The sequence below is a fragment of the Carcharhinus amblyrhynchos genome, chromosome 19 (assembly GCF_965287045.1).
Source record: "Carcharhinus amblyrhynchos chromosome 19, sCarAmb.v2.hapA, whole genome shotgun sequence".
Classification (NCBI taxonomy): Eukaryota; Metazoa; Chordata; class Chondrichthyes; order Carcharhiniformes; family Carcharhinidae; genus Carcharhinus; species Carcharhinus amblyrhynchos.
Genome location: NC_137342.1, coordinates 48,756,276 through 48,770,612, shown reverse-complemented (window position 1 = coordinate 48,770,612; position 14,337 = coordinate 48,756,276). Strand labels below are relative to the sequence as shown.

Here is a 14,337-nt window from a genome sequence, read left to right as displayed (position 1 = left end):
TCTTTAAATCTTTGCCTGGATGAATTTTTATCTTGATAAAACTAATCTCTCCTTGCCTCAAATCAGGAAAGCTTGCCAGACTGGGTTCTTTGCAATCAGCATGTAAAAGGTTAAACAAAGAAAATTATAGCGCAGGAACAGGCCCTTCAGCCCTCCAAGTCTGCGCTGACCCATGCTGCCTGACTGAACTAAAACCCCAAAGCTTCTGGGGACCATATCCCTCTATTCCCATCCTATTCATATATTTGTCCAGACGCCCCTTAAAAGCCACTATCGTATCTGCTTCCACTACCTTCCCAGGCAGTGAGTTCCAGGCATCCACCACTCTCTGTGTAAAAAACTTGCCTCATACATCTCTTTTAAATCTTACCCCTCGCACCTTAAACCTGTGCCCCCTGTTAATTGACTCTTTCACCCTGGGAAAAACCTTCTGACTATCCACTCTGTTCATGCACCTCATAATCTTGTAGACTTCTATTAGGTCGCTCCTCAACCTCCGTTATTCCAGTGAGAACAAACCAAGTTTCTCCAATCCCTCTAATTAGCTAATGCCCCCCCATACATAAACATTGAATTAATACTTTCCACCCAATAAAACTACATCAAACCATGTTCAAATCACCTGAGGAAGGGGGGACAAGGGTAAGTGTGACACAAGTCCTCACTGTTTGGATCCACAATCCTCTGCTCGAAGCCCCGAGATAATCTATTTAAGATGTGAATCTCACAGGAAACATTTATAATGGATTGACCCCGGATTTCATGGCATATCACTCGCTGAGCAGAGAAATGAGATGACTTCCCCAGCAGTGGGCAGTTTGATGTACTCCATGATTTGGGACTCGTGGTCACAATTGGACATTGAGTTATCCCTCATCTTGCACCCATGGAACACAGGTTTGACCATGTGTGCTCATTCGCTGAGAATTCGCTAAAGTCAATCGCTGACCCAGTGGCTAGAAGTTGTCGCCTGGTCTGGAAAGCCTGAATTCACCAAATGGCAGCTGGGGTGGCATACACCTTTACACAGGGCAGTCGGCAAAACTGACCACAATCCAACTGAAGGAAAATCACTACATTCATGATATCATTCTTATATACGCTTCTAAAATAATTTAACTGGAGATGCTCAGTTTCACTCAGGCAGCCTGGTTCCTGACAGTGCAGCAATGTGCTCACAGTATGTGGTGTATTTTTCTGCCAATGTTCTTTGTGATCCACAGTGAGGGTCATGCTGAGAGCAGGCAGCTTCACTGTAGGAAGGTTATGAAGACTGTGGAAAATGTTTGGGACACATTTTTATCTCAGCTGAGAGGTTCATTAATTCTATCGCTCTTGCAAAGTGTGAAGAGTCTTATAAAATTGGAATAAGGTTCAGAGAAGGCACATGCTCCAAACTCATTTTCCTTTTATCATCCAATCTCAACCAGGCTGTGTCAGCCCCTTCTAATGACTGTGTGTCCGTTAAGCAATATCACTAAAATAAGGTAACTGGTCCATAAGACACACAACCATAAGACATAGGAGCAGAATTAGGCCACTCGGCCCATCGAGGCTGCTCTGCCATTCAATCATGGCTGATTTTTTTTTCTCATTCCCAGTCTTCTGCCTTTTCCCTGATCCCCTTATTAATCAAGAACCTATCTATCTCTGTCTTAAAGACAGTCAGTGACCTGGCCTCCACAGCCTTCTGAGGCAAAGAGTTCCACAGATTCACTGCTCTCCAGCTGAAGAAATTCCTCCTCGTCTCGGTTTTAAAGGATCGTCCCTTTAGCCTGAGGTTATGCTCTCTGGTTCTAGTTTTTCCTACTAGTGGAAACACCTTCTCCACATCCACTCTCTCCAGGCCCTGCAGTATCCTATAAGTTTCAATAAGATTCCTCCTTACCCTTCTAAACTCCAATGAGTACAAACTCAGAGTCCTCAACCGTTTCTCATATGACAAGCTCTTCATTCCAGGGGTTTTTCTTGTGAACCTCCTCGGGACCCTTTCCAAGGCCAACACATCTCTCCTTAGATATGGGGCCCAAAACTGCTCAGAATACTCCAAATGGGGATCATTGAAAAGCATGACAACAGCATGACTAATTGGCCTTAGTCATATAAGCCTGTATCTTCATCCAATGTAATTACAACTGTTCTGCTGTTCATTTAACTACTTATTTTCCTGCCCACCTTTGATAGGTTTTTGTTAACCAATCTCGGATTTAAAATTATTAATTGATTCAGCATCAATTGCCACTTGTACAATATACATTGATTCCTTTTTCACAAACATTCAATCCCTCCACACCGGTGAACAGTGGCAGCAGTGTGCACCTCCTACAGGATGCACTGCAGGGACTCACCAAGGTTCCTTAGACAGCACCTTCCAAACTCATGACCACGAGAAGAACAAAGGCAGCAGAAACCTGGGAACACTACCACCTGGATTATCCCCCCCCAAAGTCATTCATCATCCTGACTTGGGAATATATCGGCCGTTCCTTCACTGTCGCTGGGTCAAAATCCTGAAACTCCCTCCCTGACAGCACTGTGAGTGCACCTAGACCTCAGGGTGCACTCCTAGCAGACAGCTCACCACTGTCTTCTCAAGAGCAGCTAGGATTAGGCAATAAATGCTGGCCTAGCCAGCAACGCCACATCCCATAAAATTAATTATAAAAGAAAATTATGAAAAGAAAAAGACTTGTACCTTCCATAATCACAAGGTTCTAAAGTTTGTGGTCAATGAAATGCTTTTGTAATATAACACCTGAACTGCACACAGAAAGCTCCCACAAACCGAATATGATAATAAACAGTTCATCTGAGTTTGTGCTGTTGGTTGAGGGATAAATATGGACCCGGATACCTGCTCTTCTCCAAAATAACACCATGGGATCCTTCACATTCCTCTGAGATGGAGCTGAGTGCTTTCTCTACATCCCAGCAATGAATGTAACACTGCATTCTGCACTCTCTCCTTTCCTTCTCTATATATGGTATGCTCCGTCTGTATAGCGTGCAAGAAACAATACTTTTCAGTGTACACTAATATGTAATAATAATAAATCAAATCAAAATTGATTTTAATGTCTCATCTGAAAGACTATATCTCTGACAGTGCGGCACTCCCTCAGCACTGACCCTCTGACAGTGCAACACTGCCTCAGCACTGACCCCCTGACAGTGTGGCACTCCCTCAGCACTGACCCTCTGACATTGCGGTGCTCCCTCAGCACTGACCCTCTGACAGTGCGGCACTCCCTCAGCGCTGACCCTCTGACAGCGCGACGCTCCCTCAGCACTGACCCTCTGACAGCGCGGCACTCCCTCAGCACTGCACTGGGGTATCAGACTATATTTGGCTCCTTGAGTGGGACTTGCATCCTTATACACAGAGGCAAGAATGCCACCAGCTGAAGCATGGCTGGCTATGGAAGCTGACATTTTCCATTTTCCCACTGAACAACTCAACGGCATTTCAAACGTAATTCAGTGTTGCTTGAAGTTTATTTACTTATTAGTGTTGCAAGTAGGTTTACATTAACACTGCAATAAAGTTAGTGTGGAAATCCCCCAGTTGCCACACTCCAGTGCCTGGTCGGGTCACACTGAGGGAGAATTTAGCCCAGCCAAGCACCGGACTAGTATGCCTTTCGGAGTGTGGGAGGAAACCAGGGCACCCGAAAGAAACGCACACAGTCACGGGGGAGAACATGCAGACTCTGCACAGTCACCCAAGCCGGGAATCGAACCTGGGTCCCTGGTGCTGTGAGGCAGCAGTGCTGACCACTGTGCCACCATGCTGCCCTTGTGAATTGCCTGAGGAGAGGAAAGACTCGAAACAAATGCAAAATTTCTCTTAACGCACTGTAAAAGGTCAGAATCGATAGAGAGTGCGACTTACTTTATTATTTAGTGACAATTCCATGCGTGCAGCTTTGATGGACAGCAGCAGACTGTAAATGGCTAACATTGGCATTTCCAACAACAGGCAGGGGAGTTAGACAGGCAGCAGAACTGAATTTTACATATTAGTTTGGACATGTTATGTTGACTTGATGGAGCATTCCAGGGAGGGGGGCAGGGATAGAGGCAGTTCTGACAAGAATTTGGACCTCTGCAGATTTAGTATAACTGAGCATTTTCCCATTTCATACAGGAACTCTATAATTAATATTTGTAATGCTTGAGAGAATGTTTTGAAATATGCTTTTGTTTCCAGACAGATCTATGTATTTAATATCGTTCTGGGCAGGCAAAGCTGGCAGAAGTAATCAGACCAGCTGCTTTTTTTTATTCTTTAAAGCTGATTTGGTATTTTTTGTGTTCTTTGCCATGGTTCACAATTTGCTGATTACACGGGGAGCTAATTTCTGCATCATTCAAAGTTCATTCACATCATACATTATTGCAACGTATAATTAAATTATAATCCTTCATGGGACACGATCATCCTGCAAGATGTGAGTGCAACAAATGGTTTTGAGCATTTCTGCGAACTTCCTTTGTCTGCTATTTAAACTGAGCCGTTAACCTGCTTAACATAAGATAAAAGACTTTCCTGCAAGGGCGCTAAGCATTTGCAAGCTTTTCTTCCTCCTTGAATTCACAAGTTCTTGAAACACAGGCTTCTCATCACCAGATTACTGCATCTTAATTGACCTCATCCCCTACCCTGCTCTTTTCAACAAACTACCATCTTCAGCCCAGCATCAAGCTTTCAGTTTTATCTTTAAAGTGCCTATTTCAGTTATCATAGAGTCATAGCCGTTTACAGCATGGAAACAGGCCCTTTGGTCTAACATGTCCACGCTGACCATTTCTTTTTTTAACCATTAAGCTAATCCCAATCGCCCGCATTTGGCCCATCTTCCTCTATACCCATTTTACCCTGGAACTGTCCGAATGCTTTTTAAAAGACAAAATTGTACCCGTACTAGTAGATACTACTACCTCCTGCAGCTTGTTCCAGACATTCACCACCCTCTGTGTGAAAAAATTGCCCCTCTGGACCCTTTTGTATCTCTCCCCTCTCACCTTAAACCTAGTTTTGGATACCCCTACATTTGGGAAAAGATGTTTAACTATCTACCTTATCTATAGAACATAGAACATAGAACATTACAGCGCAGAACAGGCCCTTCGGCCCACGATGTTGCGCCGACCAGTTACAAAACAATGACCCACTAACCTAAACCAATCCCTTTTCGTCCATATCTATGACCCTCATTATTTTATAGACCCCTTTAAGGTCACCCCTCAGCCTCCCACACTCCACCGCCAAGTATTAAGACAGATATTAGAGTCGTAGAGGTTTCAGCATGGAAACAGGTCCTTTGGCCCAACTTGTCCATGCTGCTTTTTTTTAAAAGCCTAAACTAATCCCAATTGCCCGCATTTGGCCCATATCCCTCTATACCCATCTTATCCATGTAACTATGTAAATGCTTTTTAAAAGACAAAATTGTACCCACTATCTCTGGCAGTTTGTTCCAGACACTCACCACCCTCTGTGTGAAAAAATTTTCCCTCTGAACACTTTTGTATCTCTTCCCTCTCACCTTAAACCTCTAGTTTTAGACTCCCCTGCCTTTGGGAAAAGATATTGACTATCTACCTTATCTATGCCTCTCATTATTTTATAGGCCTCTATAAGGTCACCCCTCAGCCTCCTACACTCCAGAGAAAAATTAGTGCGACACAGGAGCTGGAATGACAAGATTCCTCGCTGTATGTACCAGATACTAAGATCCTGCACACGATCTTTACCATTCTACTCATTGTGAATAGTAAAGTGGAATAACCCCACGTCACAGCTGTGTGTGTCAAGGAGTGAGCTATTCAGGTGTAAGTAACAACTAGCTCGCCCTTTTTGGTGTGGCTTCCACGGCAGCTCCATGGTCTAAGCCGCCAGTCCAACTGTCGGCTTCAATGAATGAAACCAATCCAACACTATCACAGGTTTCGATCTCAATGCTAGGAATCCTCTCTGTTACCCAAGCTTGGTATTCCATTATGAGAGAAGAAAATAGTGCAAAGCACTGCAGAATACTATTGCATGTCCCAGTTAATAGACTTAATTGAGATTATCAAGTTGTATGTGTGTTGTTGGGAGTGAAATTATTGATGGTCACAATAAACAGAACTCCTTCTTAGCAAACAGGCAAAAAGTAAATCAAATTATGACAATGTCTTCTCCTGGCTTTTTTGTAATTCAGGACAATGATGGAATAGTTGCCTGTTTCCAACCGAATGTGGATTAGAATTATGTTTTAGCACTTTGCTGCAGTATTACAACTGTGCCGTGGAAAATGTGACCTTCAACCTGTTGACTCAAACTCCAGTGACCTGTCCTTGTTGTGTGTGAATCTCTTGGGGGATTTGCTTTCTGCGCTACTCTCTCTTTCACATTTCAGTTACTTTCTTGTAAATTGTTTTACTTTCTTGTAAATTGTTTTACTTTCTTGTAAATTGTTTTACTTTCTTTTATGATGCCTCGATGCCTCTTCACTGGACAAATACGAGGTCTCACAGGGCCACATCCATGGCACGGTAGCACGGTGGTTAGCACTGCTGTCTCACAGTATCAGGGACCCGGGTTCGATTCCCTCCTTGGGTGACTGTCTATGTGGAGTTTGCACATTCTCCCCGTGTCTGCATGGGTTTCCTCCGAGTGCTCCAGTTTCCTCCCACATTCTGAAAGGCATGTTGGTCAGGTGCATTGACCTGAACAGGCACCGGACTGTGGTAACTAGAGAAATTTTGCACAGTAACTTCATTTCAGTGTTAACGTAAGCCTTACTTGTGACTAATAAGTAAATAAACTATAAACTTTAATAAAACAGAGAACCATAGAATCCCGACAGTGCAGAAAGAGGCTATTCGGCCTATCGAGCCTGCACCGACAACAATCCCACCCAGGCCCCATCTCCATAACCCCATCTATTTACCCTGCTAACCTCCCTGACACTAAGAGGCAATTTAGCATGGCTGATCCACCTAACCTGCACATCTTTGGACTGTTGGAGGAAACTGGAGCACCCAGAAGAAATCCTGATCAGAAAAGTGAGATCTCATGCGTTACAAGGGAAGGTGACGAGTTGGGTCCAAAATTGGCTCAGTGACTGGAAACAAAGGATAATGGTCCATGGAAATTTTTGCGAATGGAAAAGAGTGTTCATGGTCACCAAAAGAGAAAATGCTGGAAAATCTCAGCAAGTCTGGCAGCATCTGTTTTCTTTGGTGTTCCACAGGGCTCAGTGTTTTGGCTCTTGCTGTTTGTTGTATATGTTAATGATTTGCACTTAAATGTGGGAGATTTCACTGGGAAATTTGCAGGTGACAGAAAAACCAGCCGTGTATTTGACAGTCGAAAGGAGAGCTGTTGACTCCAGAATTACATCGATCGGGTGGTTGAGTGAGCAGAAAAGCAACAAATAGAATTCAATTTGGAGATGTGTTAGAGTATACATATGGGGAGGGGAAAATAAAGCTAGGCAATATTCAATAAACAGGAAGACATTGGGAAGTATTGAGGAAGCGAGTGTCTTTAGAGTGCACATCAGCAGGATAGGTGAACAAGGTGGTAAACAAAGCAAATAGAACATTTTCCTTTATTGGACAAGGTATTGAGTACAAAAGCAGCAATGCAATGATGGAACTGGATAAAATGCTGGTTTGGCCACAGCTGGAGTATTGTGTACAGTTCTGATCATCACATTACAGGAAGGACATCATTGTTTTGGAGAAAGTGCAAAGGAGATTTACAAGAATGTTGCCAGGGCTTGAAAATTGCAGCGGTTGTTTTCCTTAGAACAATTGGAAAATTGCCGGGGTGACCAAATTGAGGTGGACAAGATTATGAGGGGCTAGGCAGGGTAGACAGGACCTGTGGCTGAGGGGTTAATTATCAGGGGGCATAGATTTAAGGTGATTGGTAGAAGGGTTAGAGAGGACATGAGTGTGATTAGTTTTGCTAGGCTAATGAGGTTGGCTTGCTAGAGTATGAACTACATGATGAATCTTTGCAAGAAGAGGCAAAAACGCAAAAAGAGGTACCTGATGACTCCTAATTGGTGGTTAAATCAGGGAGTTCATGCTCCCTATTTAAAGCAGGTGCGTCAGACTCCCTGCCTGCATTCAGCAGGGAGCAACTGGAGAACTGTGTACAGATGTATGGTGTAAATGAAGTAACTTGGTGACGAGACTTTCAACTCCGTGGAGTTATCGCAATGAAGAAAACCTTCTTCACTCTCCACTCACCTGATGAAGGAACAGCGTTCCGAAAGCTTGTGGCATTTACTATCAAATAAACCCATTGGACTTTAACCTAGTGTTGTGAGACTTCTTACTTTACTTGAACCTGCACGTCTACAGAGCAGGTGCTGGAAAATGGGACACAAATGGTCTATTTTTTAATTTTTGCACTGGAGTACACATAATGGGCTGAATGGCCTATTTTACAATCAGAGTGTGTGTGTTTCTGGAAAATATTACACATGTATATCGTCCAAAACAGGGGTTGCTAGGACTAAATGAGAAAAATGTAATAACTGATGTGTTACAAACTGTGTCTGGAATCTTAATCCACTAAAAATATTTTAATTAAAGCAAGGCCCCCATTAGTGCAGATTTTATTTCAATTTAAAATGTTAAAACTGAGGGTGTTTAAGAAGTTGTTTGACTCGGGGTTGAGCCTGATTCTTCAGCATTTTATTTGTTTGTGCGTATTAATCATTTCAGCTAACAGTTCCTCAGAAGTAACACTGAAAGCAGCAGCAGCAGGTGGGGATTTCAAGCCAGCTCTCAAGCTGTACAAGGCACAAACCTTTCCAAAGAATTATCAACGTTAACTAACCCACTCCATCTCTTACATTCTGCTGAATCTTTGAATCCAGTGTTGGCACTTTGCTGATTCCACCAGCTGCCTGGACCCTAAAGCCAGAGTTTCCCAAACCTTTTCCCACTGTGAACACATTTTGATACTGGAAAATTGACTGTGATTCCGAGAGAGTGGGAATGTGGGAGCCTGAGGAGGAGAGAGCAAGTGGAGAGGGAGAGAGAGTGAGCCAGGAGTGTGGGGGCGGGGATGGTTGGAAAGCATACTGCAATGTTTTTTTCATAGCATCTCTACAGCACTGAAAGAGGCCATTCAGCCCATCAAATCTATGCCGATCCTCCGACAGAGTATCCCCACCCAGGCCCTATTGCCATAATCCCACATCTTAATCAGCTAATTCCCATTAACCTATACATCTTGGGACACAAAGGAGCAATTTACCGTTGCCAATCCACCTAACCTGCACATCTTTGGACTGTGGGAGGAAACCGGAGCACTCCGATGAAACCCACGCAGACACAGGGAGAACGTGCAAGCTCCACACAGACAGTGACCCAAGCCGGGAATCGAAACCGGGCCCCTGGTGCTGTGAGGCAGCAATGCTAACCACTGCACCATGGTGCCACCTCTGTAATACTGATTTAAGAATATTAACGTTGATGGGTTTATTACCAAGTGCTGCAAATTAAGGCAAAGGACTTGTTTACTATTTGAGTGCCAGTAATTCCACCCACTGAAACATATGATAAAGCTGAGACTTTTTCTTTGTGGTTTTTAATACAGTCACAGTGGTGCTGTGACTTCTCTATGTTGTCTCCATGACAATTTCACACAAGAAGGTTATCGCAGACAAGTTACACAGGGCTACACAAAACATTCAGTGATGCAGAATTTCACATCTTTTGAAATTCTGCCACCAAACTTCCAAATTATCACAATTTCAAATATGCAATGGGTTTAGTCAATCCATATTGAATTATATAAAGGAGAAAAAAAGACTTTAATTTCTCTGGCCGCCATCCATTTTCCAAGCTACAGGAAATCTCAAAAGGGCTTTAAAGTCCTTTATGGGCAGCACAGTGGTTAGCACTGCTGCCTCACAAAACTTATTTAAAGCCTCAGCCATTTCCTCATCTCCCACCACTAAATCCCCCCTCTCATCCTCTAAGGGTCCAACATTCACTCTATCCAAGTTCGATTCCTGGCATGGGTCACTGTGTGGAGTTTGCAAATTTTCCCCGTATCCGCGGATTAGGTAGATTGACCATGTTAAGGTGCCCCTTTTTGTCCTAAAATGTGTAGATTAGATGGATTACCCATGGTGAACGTGTGGGGTTACAGAAATAGGGCATGTGAGAGGGACTTGTTAAGATACTGGGTCAGAGAGTTGGCACGGATTTGATGGGCTGAATGGCCTCTTATGCACTGTAGCGATTCTATGATTCCAGTTTTAATAGGTAGGAAGATAGAAGACTATCTTCAAAAATCAATCTCCTGAAAGATGTAATAACAAGCTGTTAGTACACACTTCCTAATCTCCCAGATGAGTCTCTCCAAAAGAGATGCAAAATTTTACAGCCTCATCAGTGAGTGCAGGACAAACCTTTCAAATGTGGTAAAGCTTTCAAAAATCCGTCGATTATGGCGGGACTGGAAGATCTCACTGGTGGAAAGTGCTGTAAAACTCTGCCCCAAAGCTCAAGGGGCTCAGAAGACACTTGAAAAGCATTAGTCTGCATTTCACTCTGAGTACAGCATGCGATACGGACATTTTAAAATGCCACAGAAAATGTAGAAAAAGGCAGAAAGTTGACAAAAATTCCAAGTGATACTAAGCATCAGAAAGATAAGGGTGGAAATTTTCCAGCTGTTTACGCCAGTGGGATTCTCCGGTCCCGCTGCAGTGGACAGAGATTTGGCCGAGGGCCAATTTCTCCATCCTCGTTTCCGACGGGGTGTGAATGGCTGAAAACTTCTGCTCATGTTCTCAGAGTAGCAGTAAGATATACTAATTCTTGAGCTTGTAGTGCCATTCGGTAAGACCAGAGCTGATCCTTGACCTCAGTTTCCTGTCCACCTATCCCCTGGATATCATATCCAGCGAGTTCCCTATCAATCGCAGCCTTGAATATACTCAATGACTGAGTGTTCACAGCTATCTGGAGTAAAGAATTCCAGCGATTCACAATTCTCTGAGTGCAGGCATTTCTCCTCATCTCAAAACAGCCATCTCCTTATCTCGAGACCAAGACTCCTCCATTCTAGACTCTCCAGCCAGGGATAAACAGCCTCTCAGCATCTAAAGTTTATTTATTGGTGTCACAAGCAGGTTTACATTAACACTGCAATGAAGTTATTTGAAAATCCCCTAGTTGCCACGCTCCGGCACCTATTCGGGTACACTGAGGGAGAATTTAGCATGGCCAATGCACCCTAACCAGCACATCTTTCAGGCTGTGGGAGGAGACCGGAGCACCTGGAGGAAACCCACGCAGACACGGGGAGAATGTGCAGACTCCACATAGACAGTGACCCAAGCCAGGAATTGAAGCCGTGTTCCGTGAGGCAACAGTCTAACCACTGTGTTACTGTGTCACCCTTTCAATGCCTGTCAATCTCTCTCAGTGTTTTACATCTTTCAATTACCTCTCATTCTTAAAAAACCCAGTAAGCTGCCTCAACACCAGGTTAAAGTCCAACAGTTTGTTTGGTAGCACAAGCTTTTGGAGTGCTGCTCCTTCATCAGATGAGTGAGGTGGCCACCCACCTGATGAAGGGGCAATGCTCCGAAAGCTACCAAATAACCGTGTTGAACTTTAACCTGGTGTTGTGAGGATTCTTACTGTGTGCCCACCCCAGTCCAATGCCAGCACCTCCACATCATGGTCACCACTAACACCTTAAAAAAAAACAGAGTATAAGTCCAATCTGTCACAATCTTTCTTCATAGAATAACTCTCTTATCCCAGGAATCAATCCAGCGAACCTTCACTGTAGCCCATCAAATATAACCTTCCAAAACTGTGGTCACTTCAAAGCCACCATGTACAATTGCAGCACTTGTACACACCAACCCCCTTCTTTGTAATAAAGGCCAACATCCATCCACCTCACAGCAGCTCAGTTTACATCACAGAACACAGAAAGCCCCTTCTATTTTGATTAAAATCTTTGTTCAAATGCATTGTTAAATTAATAAAGCAGACCTTGATCAGCCTTGCAAAATAAATTACATAAAAATTATGTTCTAGCCTGGAAAAAAAATGAAATAATCTCGCAATACAATTTATAAAGGAAAATACAGTCAGCAAAACAAAAAGGGAATTAATTAAACTATTAGTGACCAGGTGTGTTTCAGAGTAAATGGAATCTGAGCCTTTTGTTAGAAAATGTCACAGCTCGACAGAAGATATACTTCCAAAGGGTTCTATTTTGCAACAATACAAAAGCAGAAACATTGGACTTCACACAACAAAGAGACAAAAATAATTACAACACTAGTCACGCTACGTTTGACTGTCAGAGATTGAACTTTGGTGCTGGGAGCCATTCGTTTACAATTAGTTGCTTGGTGGCACCAACTGATCGGGTCTGTCAAAAAATCACAGGGCCCAACTTTCATTCAAGCGCTGAATCTGGGCATGATTCAGATCCGACTTGGAAATCTGCTTTCAGGCGCCCCCCATGCACTCTCAGTCGGAAAAAAAATTTGGGGGTCCCATTCGCGCTGTGGGTGGGGCTTAGCGCGGCCGAAATGATCGGAGCTCTGGACTGCACACGCGCAGTTAGAAAAAAAGTTTGATAAAGCACGCCCGCGTCAGATCGCTCCCAGGGGCGAAAAGCGGGAGCGATGCCCCCCCCCCCCCAGACATCACTCTCCCCCTTATTCACCCCCCCACATTGCTGTCCTCCTTATCCACCCCCCTGCTACCCAGACACATCGCTGTCCCCCTTATAACCCCCACATTACCCAGACACATCCACCCCCCCCCGCGCTACCCAGACCGATCGCCACCCCTGCTGCCCTCCCCCTCCCCACCGATTGCCTGCAGAGTGGCAGCGGACCCCCCTGCCCCACCCCCAGAGATCCATCTGACCCCCCTGCCCACCAGAGATCCATCTGACACCCCCACCCCCACCGAGATCCTTCTGCCTCCTCCCTCCATCAGTGAGCGATCGGGCCTCTCCCTTCACCCCCCCCTCCCCCCAACCAGAAATACATCTCCCCCCCCACCCCCCCAAGACACTGATCTGGCCTCACACACCCCCCACTTCCCCAGAGAATGGTCTGGCCTCACTCACAGCCCCCCACCTCCGAGGAACATCTAACCCACCTCCTCCTCCCTCCCCACCAGACGACAATCGGCCCTCCACCCCCCCCCCTTCCCATCTGACCCACCTCCTCCTGCCCCACTTCCCCCAACCAGACAACCGTCTGGCCTCACTCCCCTCCCCTTCCCTTTCCCCCCCAACCAGACAATGATCTGACCCACCTCCCTCCCTCCTCCCTCCACCACTGATCTGAGTCAGAGAGCTGTTGGAAGCTCTGAACTCGCTTTTTAGCAGCTGGAGCGCCCGATTCAGGCTTTTATTTAGCAGGTTCATTACGGCGCGGTTCAGGATTGGGGGAAATACTGACAAAGTTGGGCGGGAGTTCATTAATTCAATTTAAATGCATGCAAACGTATTTAAATCGCCATTGCACACATTCTGGGTGCGAAGCAGATCGCTGCCATTCCCAGATTCGGTAAAGTAGTAATCTGTGCGGACGTGGGCGCTGATCGCGTTAATGGTCTCTCACCCGACTTTAACACGTTTTACACCAGCTTTCGGGCATCACGCAAATTGGGCTCCAATTTCCTGATATGGTCCAGAGCAACTGGACCGCCTTGGAAAACTATCCATTCCTCCCAAATTCTTTAGAATCACAAGAATCATTAAGTTGATAATGGGTCATATAGCAGGGTCAGAAGAGCTTGGATGGGCAGACGTGTGGGGCAGGCGTCGCACTGGGGCTGACACAGTGTCTGAGAAACAGGGGCTGTGCAGGGCACCAACTGGCAGAGAGGGTGGCAGGTAGAGAGAGAAAATGCCTCAAGGCTCATTCCACAAGATGATAAAAGGTATGGATAAAGTAGGTGTGGAGCGGATTCTTCCTGTCGTGGGGCATTCTAGGACAAGAGGTCATAAGAACATAAGAAATAGGAGCAGGAGTAGGCCATCTAGCCCTTCGAGCCTGCCCCGCCATTCAATAAGATCATGGCTGATCTGTCGTGGCTCAGTTCCACTCTCCCGCCCTCTCCCCATAACCCTTAATCCCCTCTCTTATCAAAAACCCATCAACCCGCGTCTTAAAAATATTTAGCGAGGCAGCCTCCACCACCTCAACGGGCAGAGAATTCCAGAGATTCACCACCCTTTGAGTGAAGAAGTTCCTCCTCAACTCCGTTCTAAACCGCCCCCCCTTTTATCTTGAGGCTGTGCCCCCTAGTCCTATTGTCATTTTTGAG

General features: G+C 45.0%; 1 protein-coding gene across 2 annotated transcripts in view; it reads right to left on the bottom strand.

The window, feature by feature from the left end:
- Positions 1–14,337, bottom strand: part of camk1da (calcium/calmodulin-dependent protein kinase 1Da) — a 414,885-nt gene that overhangs the window by 274,576 nt on the left and 125,972 nt on the right. The window contains exon 1 of one of the 2 annotated variants that reach the window (XM_080207105.1): positions 3,893–3,953. The exons of the other annotated variant lie outside the window; for it this stretch is intronic. The gene's annotated coding sequence lies outside the window, so the exon portion shown is untranslated. Of the gene's footprint in view, positions 1–3,892; positions 3,954–14,337 lie in introns of those variants that run through there. 2 annotated transcript variants of the gene reach the window in all.